Source organism: Quercus robur, chromosome 6, assembly GCF_932294415.1.
Source record: "Quercus robur chromosome 6, dhQueRobu3.1, whole genome shotgun sequence".
NCBI lineage: Eukaryota > Viridiplantae > Streptophyta > Magnoliopsida > Fagales > Fagaceae > Quercus > Quercus robur.
In genome coordinates, this window is record NC_065539.1 from 6790033 (window position 1) to 6804497 (window position 14465).

General features: G+C 34.3%; 1 pseudogene; it reads right to left on the reverse strand.

Moving 5' to 3' along the window:
- Nucleotides 1–7704: 7704 nt before the first annotated feature.
- Nucleotides 7705–9602, reverse strand: LOC126732500 (phenylcoumaran benzylic ether reductase Betv6-like; annotated as a pseudogene).
- Between the last annotated feature and the right edge of the window lie 4863 nt (nt 9603–14465).

Sequence of the window (14465 nt, forward strand, 5' to 3'; positions counted from 1 at the left end):
CTCCTTGCAAGACTTATTGATTGGAATTATGGTAATGTGATTTTGATTCAAACACAAAATATCCTTCAATTTGGCTGAGGAATGGATTGAAGATCTTTGAAACGGAATTACAATGAATCTCTGGCTATGAGATTGTTAGAAATTCTTTGTGCTTCATGTTCTTCGTGTGTTCTTTTTCTTTGAAGGTTTGTGGTGGAAGTTCTTCGATGCTTTAGAAGCTTGAATCCGTAGAGCTTCATTGATTTATGGTTTGTTAAGGTTTCTAGAGGCTTTTGAGCTTGATTCCAGCAAACTTTAGGATCTAGGCAGATAGTTTGGATGATTCTGCTTTGAATGTTCTTCGATTTTGAGGTTGAAGTTCTTGAAGGCTTTGAGGATTGATTCCTACAGAGCTTCTGTACTTCTTAGTGCTTCTGAATCTTCTCTGATGCTGCTTGTGCTCTAGATGGCTTGGTCTCCCTTTAAATGCCTTATGAAGGCTTCTATTTATAGGAGTTTGGGGGTGGTTGAGCAACACATGGCGGAGTCTAATTGGTGACACAAGTCATAGCCTAATTGGTCTGCTTATGTCATCGCTTACACACGCTGGATTGCTTATGTCATCACTTACACGTGCTGAATTGTTTATGTCATCGCATACACGCATTGATGTCTGATTGGTTTTTGCAAGCATTTTATGCCTCTATTTCAATGACACTTGGCGAATTTCTGTTGGATTCTGAGTAGTGATAGCAAAACCTAGCAGTGGTACGTGGCGCTCTGTAATTGGATGTATTTTGTGGACTTGGTAGTATGATGTGTCAGCTTGTGATAGGTCGAGAATTTTCTCTCTCTACAGTGGTGATCTTGGCGTGAAATCTCTTAGGTAAAGATTTGAGAACCTTTCTCACAATCTTGGGTTTAGGAATGGTTTCCCCAAGATTAAAGGTTGAGTTCACTATGTCCTTGAGCTTGGCATAGAACTCATCGAATGACTCACCTTCCTCCATCTTAATCTCTTCAAAGCTCGTGATAAGTCTTTGAAACTTTGAATCTTTGACAGCCTTGGTTCCTTCATAGATTGTCTGGAGAATGGTCCATGCTTCCTTAGCAGTTTCAATAGAGGATATTTTCTTGAACTTCTCATTCATGACTGCACTAAATAGAGCATTCAATGCTTTGTTGTTGAAGTTTGCCGCCTTGATCTTAGCATCATCCCAGTTGGCTGGCGCTTCCGTAGGCTTAGTCCAACCTATCTCCATAGCTTGCCACACTTTTTCATCTAATAACTGCAAGAAAGCTCTCATGCGTACTTTCCAATATACATAGTTAGTGTCATCAAATAAAGGAGGTATAATAAGAGACTGTCCTCTATCCATGACAAATAGGGGTCAATGGATCACACAGCAAAGATTAACACCTAATTAGAGTGTGTCCGCTCTGATACCACTTGATAGGCCAAGAATGTATTGACCCCTTATAATGAATTAATTGATTAATTAGCCAAGTTTATTAATTAATCAAATTAACATTCAAAATGCGTGGTAGCACAAACAAATCACCAATTAACTAAAGCGCAGTGGAGAATAAATTGACACGGTGATTTGTTTACGAATGAAGAAAATCTACATGGCAAAAATCCCACCGGGTGATTTTAAGGTCACCACTCTCGAGAATCCACTATTATCAAAACAAGCGGTTATAAGTAAATGAATCACTGTACCTTATACCACCCTACAATTGAACCCTTACCCCAATACCCAATTGGACTTGTTCTATGGTAACAATCTCTCCTTTTCAATGCATGGCTCCCAGTACGTGACTAACCAATAGATGCGTGGATCCCAGTACGCAACTTGATCACCAACTTGAGAAAGAGGTTGGTGTTAGGGACATATTTTTATGTAATTGGCATATCCTTTGACAAAATGCACTTTACTTGTTTTGGGGTAAATCTAAATAGGTTCAAGATGAACATTACAAGTAGTTAAATTGAAGACATGAAGATTACTCAAAAACTGCTCAAGAAAAGTGCAATCTGCAGGTCTCGATACCTCCTTGAAAGAAGCTCGATCTGTCGAGATTCATTAAAGCTCGACAGATATCTTGATCTATCGAGCTTACGAGATTCAGATTATAACTAGCAATGTTTTTATTCTAAAAGGCTATTTGTTTATGGGTTTGTATTATTCTTATTGGACTAGGAAAACCCAAAGTTTGTGTAAACCTATATGGAATAGGAGAGCCCATTAAGCTCTTATTTAAAAGGAGGTGGAAAAAAAAAAAAACCTAACCCTATAGAGGTTCATAAGGTTTTGTTTTTGAAACATTAGCCTCCTCCTACAGAAGAAAGAGTTCTTGCTGCATTTCTTGTATGTCTTTGGGTTTTGTAACCAAGCAAAGTCTCTTGCACCAACATTGAAGATCTTATTGGTATTTCTATGTGAAGTTGATGCAAATCAACTACAACAATCAAAGGGTTGCTATGGAGTTAGTCACGTACTTAGATTCGTGCAAAGGAGTAAGCCACGTACTAGGATTTGCGCATCAAATTGGTTAGTCACGTACTGAGAGCCGTGCATCAAAAGGAGAGATTGTCACTACAGAACAAGTCCAATTAGGTATTGGGGTAAGGTTTCAATTGTAGGTTGGTATAAGGTATTGAGATTCTTTTACTTGTAACCGCTTATTTTGATAATAGTGGATTCTAGGGAGTGGTGACCTTAATATCACCCGGTGGGGTTTTGCCTCGATGGTTTTCCTCATTCGTTTATTTGGTGATTTGTTTGTGCTACCATGCTCATTGCATGTAATTAAATCTAATTAATTTCACTTGATTAAATTAATTGGTTAATTTATTATAAGGGGTCAATTCATTTTTGGCCTATCAGTTGGCCGCAAAGTTCTTTAGTTCATTATACAATGATGATCATGAAGTTCCTTGGTCATAAAACCCTAAGGTGTACAAACACAGTAACTTCTTCAAGAGAAAGATGAACTAGGGTAAATTTTGTCTTCAGTCACAATTTGCATGAACACAACTTTGCTTCACATTTGTGCAACTTGTGTAACCTTTTACGGCCCTCAAAATAATCCTTATATATATTTAGGATTGTGAGAAAAGAAAGCCTAAACACATACAGATTGGATGAAAATCAGCTTAGAAAAAACTGAGTTTCATAAACCTCGATAGATGACCATTTATCGAGCTAGTTGTTAAGTCACAGGTTGAAACAGCTCTCAAACTTCGATAGATGCTAGTTGTCGAGTTTTAAAATCCAACACTTTCTCACTTGATTCTTGGACAAACTTACATGGCTTTAACACTTGAATTTGTTCCTTGAAGCATTAAACACATCATATATCTACCCAATTACAAGTAAAGTGTGTTTTGTCAAAAGATTAGCCAATTACATAAAATAGTGACATATGTTCCTAACATTAAATCACATATGTCCTAACAAGTTGGACTATCTAGGTGTAGTTCTCTGTGTCAAACAAAGGAAAACAGGGTTCCTTAAATGCATAATCAGCAACTTTCTTGGTCTCATGGATGCGTACCACATCCCCAATATAATAAAGGTGAAATGAATGGCTCTTTGTTTGACTTTTTCATGAATTTTTTTAGACAGCCTCTCATTTCTTTGTTTTTGTTTTTGAAGTTATATTTCCTTTGTTAATTCTATATTAGTTATATAGGTTTTGTATATGATATTTCGTCATGCAGTATGCAAGGGGATCACAGTGACTTCTACTGTAGAAAAACGGATGTACGGGTTCATCTAACAGTTCCGTTCCTATAAAAAAAAAAAGGTTCAAACGTACTTGCTGACATTCGGGCTAACCTCCAAACGTAGGTGCTGAGCTCCAACTGTTCTAATTTTTTTTTAGAATCTCAGAGACTTGGTAGAGTTTCATTCCATTAAATGAATATATAATAAAGTAATTAAAGTTTGAATCGTACTATAAGTAAATCTTAGATTGTAAATTAAACAAATGTGTACGGCATTGTACAAGGGGAGGCGGAGAGTGCTATTTCTTTTTTTTTTTCAAGGTTTTGATTTTGTTTGGAACTTACTGATGTGAATGCTCTATTTTTAACCAAAAAACCAAGTTTAATTTGAAAAATCTCACTAAGTATAGAATTATATAAATGTGTTGTTTTTGAAGCCTGATTTATATTATATACTACTCGGAGTAAAATTCGATCTTTTTTTTTTTTTTTTTTTTAAATATACAGAACAACTCTTCAAGGTAGAAGTACTACCTTCATGTTGGGCACAATTTCACATATCAAGATTTTTTAGAGCAATTTTCTATAAAGCCTTTTCATTCAAGATAAGGAGAATCAAAACTATTTGTTCTTTTACACGAGTGAGATAATCAATTTGTGTGGAAGAGAAGGTCAAATAGAACTATTCGATGGAGAAAAAGAAGCTGACAAGACAAATGATCTGGTGATGTGTTAAGTAAGCCATTGACTCAGTAAAAAATACCAAAATCTAGTAATAAAGATTACAAACAAACTAGACACCAATAGTGTCAAAAACCCAACAATCACAATCAGTTATAAAAACCAAGATTGACAAGCAGACTAGCTATAAAAGCCCAAGAATGACGGGCAACCAGACAAGACAAGACATGCATGTGAAATAGATAAGACCAACACCTCATTTGAACCTTGTATGAGAAGATACCAAATGAAACCCACAATAGTATATCAAAGTTTACAAAATTTCACTAAAAAATTAACATGACTACATATTTTGAAAATCCAATCGTTGAATTACATGGTTTTTATGTTCTTAACATGTATGTTAAATATCAACATTTGGGTAGCCTGGTTAGTAAGAAACCAGGCCAACAAGTTTCAAGACTTAGGTTCGAGTCTCAACAACTTGCTGTGTGTTGATGCTCCCTATGTCCCTTCTTTGTCCCAAACGATCAACCTAACTTAACTAACGGGGAGTATGGGGTACTGCCTGGGAGCGATTGGGATGCTACTAGTACTATGGTTATGCCTAGGTAGAACAGCCACACTGGTCGCTCTCCCCCCTCCTAATCATTTTTTTCTACAATAAAATAAAATACATGCATGTCAAATTTTGTTCAAATAGGATATTATTTACAATTAAATCCATAAACTTATTTTTTTTATGCATAATTTAGTAGTACAAAAATTTGAAATTTAAATATTTAATTGATAACATAGTTATTGATCTTTGATCTTCGTGAAATTTTGTAAGCATGGATGATATAATAAAAAAATGGAATTTTATGGTGGATTTGTGATAGTTTTTAGACCCCTTAAAACACAATTGAATTAACCTACATAATTAGCCAAGTTGTTACTTAGTCCAATTTAACAAATCTAGGTTATCACAATCACAAAGATCATATCATGCAAAGCAGCGGAAAGATAAATAATACAAAGATATGATCACCCAAGAAACCAAACCGGTAAAAACCTGGGGAGGATTTGACCTAGCTATCCTCAAGATAAACTTGAATCCACTATCTTGAAAGAATCGAAATTCATACAATAAGACTTACAAGCCCCCACGCTCGACTTCTTATTGCTATCCACCAGTAGAACTTACTGACACGACCATGTGCAAGTTTCGAATCCACAGACTCCTTCTTTCTTGGATTCACCACCAGATACAAGCACACCCGCTTGTGTTTCTTTAAACTCCAATGGCAGCAACTGAGTTGATCATCAAGGAGTAGATAAAATCTCATCCTTAAAAACCCTAAGTATGTGTAAAGGAAAGCTCCTCTAGATCTCACAAGAGATTCACACAAACAACAATATGAGCAACACTAAAACGTGGCTAGGGTTTTCCTTTTATACTTAGAACAAATTAGAAAACCCTAAACGTTTTAAACAACTAGGGCTGAGTTGGAATTTTGCAGAAAAACTCATTCTGCCCGAGATTCGATTGATCGAGTCTAAGTTTCGATCGATCGAGCCAGGCCGAAATGTACAGTAACTTCTGCATTAGCTTGATTCCAACTTTACATAAAAGATACAATTTTGAGCAAGACTAAACACTACTAAACACATTGTCTTGATCATGGTTTGCTAACAATACACATTAGAGTTCTAAATACATAAAAACCTAAGTCTTTATAACCTAACAATTTGTTAAAATTTACATCCAATAAAAAGAGATTAGGGAGTTTGTAGTCATTGCCTATAAATTAGTTTGTAGGCAAACTTTGTTCTTTGTAAATCAATAAAATAAACTTAGAAAAGCTTGATTCTTACGATTTCAAGAATTATTTGTATACAATTGTTTTTTTTTTAAAAAAAATTAAAAGAAGTTCATGTCTAATAGTAAAGCATAATTTTACAAAACTATAAAAGAGATCCAGTGATCAAAATAAAACTATAAAAGAAGACCAGCATATTTTTTTCCTTTTGTTTTGAAGGACCTTGCAATGAGAATAAACCAAGCACTTTAATGAATGCATTTACAATAATTTTACAAGCAAGACCTTGAGGGCAATTCTATTAGATTTGCAACAAAATTATTCTAAAACTTTGTTCAGACCACGTTAAAAGCCAATTGGACCGTTCTTGTAATCGGCATTGCTTTATATGCAGACGTAAACCATTCACAATTTCACATTTACTGTAAAGAAGAAAAAAAAAAGTGGACATCATCTTAGATAAGGAAGTTTTTGTCAATCCAATGACACTATCTAGACAAACATGACCCATTTTCTAAACAAACACGCATAAAAAGAAAATGAAGTTTTGTATGTATTTAATTGACTTGCAGACCTAAACCATTCACAATTTCACCTTCTCCAAAAAAAAAAAAAAAAAAAATTCAAATTTGGTAGTTGACTAAGATAGGATTAAATATTCACCATAGAATTCAACAACTTCTCCAATAATAATAATAAAAACAATGTTACAATCAATATGATTACCGATCTCGACACTTTCTATTATTTAATTATGTATAAATACTGTCAATTAGTTTTGTGAAATCAATCATGAAATATATATTATTATAAAGTAAATAATTAATTTTGTTCTCACATTAAAAAAATATTAATATAATTTCTTTTGTTCTATTTTAAAGGAAAAAATATATACTTTATTCTTTTAAACGACAATAACAACAATAATAACAATTTACTCTTTTTTTTAAGAATAATAATAGTAATTTACTGGAACAAACTAGGCATCTTTTATAAATATTCAATTTTCAAGGATAAAAACGTAATTCAACAACGTGTTACACTTTGTTTTGATGACACACGATCTTACTTGGGGCACCCTTTTTGAGAATTGGCACTAAACTATAAGGTTTAGCATTGAAAATAGTGGCCTATTAATAATTTATTTTGAAAATAACTTAGAGAAATTGTTTTGTTATGAACAAATTTCCTTATTTTATGTTTAATGGATCTCATCGACTCTTCTCTATTTTCAAACTCCTTAAAAAAAAAAAAAAAAAAAAAAAATCTTTTATCAAAGATAGCAAACCGCTAGCCTATCAGAAGACCTATTTTTGCAATACTTAGTTCTAAATATTTACTTATAATTGATGCACAGCTCATAATCAAAAGTCACCTCGATGCAAAAATAATTAGCTAACATTGGGTTCGGAGGATTTTTTTCATTGCCCTCCATCAAAAGCAAAAGAAAATCTGATTTGAAGCACTGAGAAATTAACATGTTCTCTCACTAGATAGGCAGCTATAAGATAATAAGAACCTCATAATAAGGATTGATTTTTTAAATTTTCATTACTGGAAGTACAATTTGACAGATATTGACATGAAACGAGGTTACAAATTAAGGTCACAATCCAAGGTTTTTACACGACACAAAGAAGGGCATAGCTAACAAATAACAGATGCCTCATAAACAACAGAAATTTTATTTTTATTGTACACTGGAATATAATCATCACATTACATGTTCCAATTTATTTTTTAGACAAACTGATCCAAGTATTCATCCACAGTGGTGTATTTCACCTCTGGATAAAGCTCTGAAGCCTCCACTCCAAAAGAAGCATTAATCTCAAAGCTTGTAGCACCTCCCTTCACAAAGACAGAGTGACTAAGGGATAGAAAGAAGTTTAAAGGAATGGGAGACTCTGCAGAAAAGCAAAGATAAGTATCAGATAGCTGGTTTGACTAACCAAGAAGCTACAATTAGATGGGTTGACTAATAGTACAAAGAAATAAAGAAGATATTACAACCCCCCTAATAATCCAAATGAGGTAACAAGGTGGACCCTAATAAATTAGATCTATAAGCAAACACTGTAAATCAACTGGTGAAATTGTTCTTACTAACCTTGGATTTTCTTCAGAAGTTGATCCCCTAAAAGATAAGTCTTCTCGAGGGTCTTGCCAATCTTCTTCTCCCACAGGGAGACAATTTCGTTGAAGGACAAAATATTGGCAGGGGGTTTAAGATAAAGCACCTTGTTTAAGGTTCTTGGATCGTCTACTGCCTTTATGGTATAATTTGCAATATCTTCTTCCCTGACAAAAATTGCTGATAAGATGGAAAAGAACAATTACTTTTGTCATTTAGCCATATTAGTGGATCTATCATCTACAATAAATGAAGAAATTCTCGATAAAAAAAAAAATTAAGGAGAAAGATGATTGAATTTTATGCTAATATATTACTAATATAATATACCTTTGGGGTTTCCATCTCCAATTATGACTACTTTGTCTCTAGGAGGAGCTGTGGCACCTGCATGTCCAAAGTTAGGCAAAAAGTACCCAGCAAAGCCATTAGACACAAGGTAGGTATATGGAACTCCTTCAGCCTCAATGGATCTCCGCACGCTGGCCTTGACCCCAAGAAAATGTGCAGCTGGCTCGACCGCATGGGCTCGATCCACATCAATTCCAAACTCGGACGGGATGAACCTCTAAAACCCACCCACATTTCATTGTATATAAGTTTTTTCACCAGTTATTTAATTCATGAGTTACAAGCATATATACATATATGTGTGTGTAATCAAGTAACTCTACTATATAACACCAGTGTTTAAAAGAACTGCGGGGAGAATGTCAAGAAGTATTTAGTAGGATATGTGCCTTGCCTTGATATTTCCGGCTTCTTTGATAGCAGCAATAATCTTCACCTGATCAGCTATCTGTTTTGATCCAACTGCCGAGATCACTATATCAACTTGCTTGATTGCCTTCACCAAGCTCTCATGATGATAGATGTCTCCCTGAGAAAAAAAAATAGCATGACTTTCTACTAACCAGAGAATTCAACACACGTAAGATGTGGAGAAATAGAGTTTTTTACATACATGGAGAAGTGTTACTCCAGAGCTCTTGAAGCTCTCAATGAGTTTGGACTTTTCAGAATTTGAAGCTGTGTTTTCTCTGACCTATGCAAAAGTGGGGTGCCCAGCTTTCGTACTTTCCTCCACTATGTATTTTCCAATGTATCCAGTCCCTCCAATTATCAAAATCTTGCTTTTTTGAGCCATTCAGAGATAATTTCAAATGAAATAGATTAATGGGGCAGAGAGTTGGACTATCTTGGGGTAGTTCTCAGTTTCAAACAAAGGAAAGTAGAGTTCCTTATATACATAAACCTGAACTTAGTCCTTGGCCTCAAGGTCCAAGGATGCTTACCAACTCCCCCAATATATTGAAGGTTAGGTGAATGGCTCTTTGTTTGACTTTTCAAGTATTTTTTTAGATATCCTCTCATTCGTTTGGTTTTCTTTGTTAATTTTAGGTGTAAATGCATTTTTGATACCTACATTTTGATCATATTTTCATTTCAGTCCATATCTTTTCATTTTACCCCTTTTAGTCCCAAAATCAAAAAAGTGTGATCGTTTTAGTTTCTACCGTTATCTCACTAACGGAAATATCTTACATGCCAGATGGAATGTGTGATTGAATTTTTTGGGTTTGTGTTCTTATGTGTTCATGTTTAATATAAAACTAGATTTGAATTCATGTGTATTTTGGGTTCTAATACTGCTTTTTTTAATTTTTTTTTCTTAAAATTGATAAATTATTATTTTTAACTCAAATGTTGATATGATGCTAATGTGTTTTTTTTAAGGATAATTATTGAGTACTTTTGGAATATCATAAATGCGTACTCACCCCTCTCACATAACTGTGGGTCCCACTAATTAAATTTATGGTGGAACCCACAATTCATAAGAGAGGAGGGAGTACACATTTATGGTACTCCCGGAGTATTTAATAATTTTCCCTTTTTTAATTATTATTTCATGCTGGCGTGGCATTTATTAAATGCCAAATAATTTTTTTAATATTATTTTATTGGCCATGTCAATATCTATTGTGCCAGTGGTGCACTCCTTCTACCATGTAAGATATTTCCGTTAATGAGATGATGGTAGGAACTAAAACGATAACGTCTTTTTTTTTTTGTGGGGGGGGGGACTAAAGGCGATGAAATGAAAAAGTAGAAACCAAAATAGAAATATTGTCAAAATGTAAAGTCCAAAAGTGCATTTACGCCTTAATTCTATTTTCCTTTATCTTTTGATTCTAAAAAAAAAAAAAAAAAAAATTGGCATTCATACGGTTGTAGCATTTTAAAATTTTTTTTTTTCTCTTTCTCTATTGTAAGGACACAAAATCTTTAACGGCCCAACAACGATGTTGGGCTCGCACACGGAAAGTCCCTCACAATAATATTTGTAGAGAGTGGGCTTGAAAGGCCAGCGTTGGATCACAGGGCGACATTTCGGGCCGGACTATAGGTGAACCAATATGAGAAAGAGCTTTGGGCTGGATATTCAGGCCATTCAATCTTGTATCTAGGAGGATTTGGCTCCTCGGATCATGTCCGAGGAGCGATGGTGCTGTCTCCGGTTACCCGTCGGTGGGTTTTTAGGTGGTGTCCGGCGTATATTATCCAGGCATTCTCTTACATCAAGTCTTTCTCCAGAAGCTAGATGGGAGATCCCCCTCTTTTTGGTCACACAACATTCTCTTTTATACTAGCCTACGTTCGTTGTCCTTCGTCCACGTGTAGGGTCGATCTTTCCAGGACAGATATCTGTCCCATCAGTCTAATCCCAAAATTGCTGGAGATGATCCATAAAGCCTAAGATCCCGGATCTGCTAGGGGCAGTGTCATGTCAGGGAAGGGTATTAAAGACAACTTCCCCAGGATATTTTCTGATCTTTCTAGCTTACTCGTGTTCCATTCCTATCCCTGAGGTTTCGGACCGGCCGAGGACGAAACCGTCCTCGGCTGTGTCTTCGGGCCACTTTTTATGTTTCCTAGTTTCGAGCTTGGGCCCCGGCCTCCTTCAGTTTAGGACCGGTGGGCTTCCCATAAGCGTGTGGGCTGGACCCATAAACTATTGGACCCCACATCTATAATTCAACATTTTGTTTTAAAAATTGTTTCCACAAAATTTGCATTTCTCTTGAAAGCAGTATGAGTTAATTTTCTTGGGGCAAAAATATCATTTTGGTCTTTACATTTTGGTTTCATTATTAATTCGGTTTCTACATTTTGGTAGCAATCAATTCGGTCCCTGTCATTTTCAACTTACAGTTAATTTGATCCCTACTTTCAACTCAATGACGAAAAATGTCTACATGGCTAACGAATTGCATAATTAGCACTATTGAAGCTTATGTGGAAAATAAAATAATAATAATATATTTAATTTCTATTTAAAATTTCCACATTAGCATTGAATTTGAAAAAACATTCATTTTTTATTTCTCATTTTTAAAATAGAAAAAAAAAATGTAGGAACATTCCCAGCATTTTTTCGTCAATCAAACACAAAAGCATAAAAATCAAACTTGGCATAGACACAAAAACAACCCAACTTAAAAATCCAAGGTGAAAAAACACTTTTGGTCCCTATATTTTGTGCCAATTCCCATTTTAGATCATACTTTTTTGAAGCACTTATTTTAGTCTTTGAAAATCAAAAACCATTATCATTTTGGCCCTTATGCAAACTTGGCACACAGAGTGCACGTGTTACTTAAAATTTTGATATGGCTAATAAAATAATAAAAAATTTTATTTAATATTAAAAAATAACATGTTAGCATCCACATCAGCATCTGAATTTAACAATTTTAACTAAAAAAAATAATTAAAAAAAAATCGCATTTCATGAACACAAAAACACAAAAGATGAACTTAGGAACACAGAAAATTCAAACACAAAAATCAAATGCAAACCAAAAAATTCACAATAACCAAATTTTGAAGTGGCAGCCTTTACCCAATCATCATTTGATACAGGGACACATCTCCTAGACCCATACCAACCACGTGGTCCCATGGATCTACTAAGTACAAAAACCATTCCCATTAAAATCAGTTTTATGGGTTTGTGTTTTACAATTTAGTGATGACTGATGACTTGGATTGTTGGCAGTCGATGACCTTCCTTGTCGTTCACCACCACCAACCACCATCGTCAAGGTGGTCTCCTCTCTCCCTCTATCTCTACTTTTCTTGGACTCACCCACTCGGTCTCTCTTTTTTTGATCTATGATGGTGTGAGGGTTTGGGTTGTTTAATGGTTCAAAATATGTTTGAGTTGTGGTTGATTTTTTTTTTGATAAAAAGTTGTGGTTGAAATTTGATTGTAGGGTTTGGTGGTGATGGATTTGGTAGTGGTGGATCTGGTTTTGGTGGTGGTGTTAGACAGTTGTGGTGGTGGTAATCTATGATGCATGGATATGGATATGAATACGAGTATCAGTACGGTAGGAGTACGGGGATACAACATTAAAAAAAAATCTAAGATATGATATGTTGGGGATATGGCAATTAATTCATATTTATTTTTAGGTATATTTAAATATTTTTGTACATAATTTAAGTTTATAACAATATATCATTGACCCATTCTCAGCAAATATATATATATATATATATATATCATAGAGTCAGACCCACAACAAAACAAACATGAGCCAAAAAGAAAAAAGAAAAAAGAGTGTAGAGAGGCCAACGCAAGCGAAAAGAGAGAAAAAAAAAATCCTCTCGATGATTCTGATTCAGAACAGAGGCAAAAGAGAGGTGAGGGACAGAGAGTGAGAGTTTGAGAGACTTACCAGCGGCAAGAAGGAGGAGGAGAAGCTCTTGTGATCGAGAATGAGAGCTTAGACATATCTCGGACGTTCCGAGTGTATCCAAGCTGTATAGGAATAAAAAAATTAATTTTTTTTTGCTCGATACTCCCTGGGTACGTTCATATCAGTATCCCACCAGCATCCGTATTGGATACTGATACAATGGCATTTTTGCCATATCGGTGCATTAGAGGTGGTAATTTAGGTTTGATGGTGGTGTATCTAGGTTAATGTGGTGCTGAAGCTTTGGTTACCAAGAAATTTCAAGAAAGTAAAAAAGAAAATTGAGAAAATAAAAATGAAGATCTGTTTGGTTACCGAGAAATAGCAAGAAAGTGAAAAAAGAAAATTGAAAATATAAAAAGATTGGTAAATTTGATTTTTGTAACATGTTTGATTGCCAAGAAAGTTCAATACAAGTTGACAAAGTTACTACAAGTTGGGTGCAATTCCACACACCAAGATTCAAGAACAATTTTCTATAAAGCCTTTTCATTCAAGATAAGGAGAATCAAAATAATTTGTTCTTACTCGAGAGAGATAACCAATTTGTGTGGGAGAGTCTAGGTCAAATCAAACTATTCGAGGGAGGAAAAGAAGCTAACAAGACAAATGGACAAATTTTATGAACTTTCACTAAAAAATTAACATGACTACATATTTTGAAAATCTAACTGTTAGATTATTCATGTTATTTCTATTATTAATATGTATTTAACATGTATGTCAAATTTCATTCAAATAGGATATTATTTACTATTAAATTTATAAATTTATAAATTTATTTTTTATGCATAATTGAGTACTACAGAAAATTGAAATTGAAATATTTGATTGATAACATAATTATTGATTTTTGATCTTCGTGAAATTTTGTAAGCATGGATGATATAATAAGAAAATGTAATCTTATGGTGAATTTATTAAAATTCACATCCAATAAAAAGAAATAGGAAGTTTGTAGCCATTGCCTACAAACTAATTTGTCGGCAAACTTTATTCTTTATAAATCAATGAAAACTACAAAAGCTTGAATTTTTCGATTTCAAGAGTTATTTGTATACATTTTTAAAATTTTTTTAAGAGAAGTTCATGTCTAATAGCAAAGCGTAAAACAAAATTATAAAAGAGATCAAGTGATCAAAATAAAAGAAGACAGCATAATTTTTCCTTTTGTTTTGAAGGACCCCGCAATGAGAATATACCAACAACCTGCACAGCAAGCTTGAACCAAGCACTTTACTATACGAACCTTCAATGTCATATGATGTGGCTAACTTGCTTTATGGCTTTTAGTGCTTTTACTTTTTAGCACTTTCTTATAGTTTCTTTCGATGTTGCTCAAAGCATATACGGATATAACTTCCCAC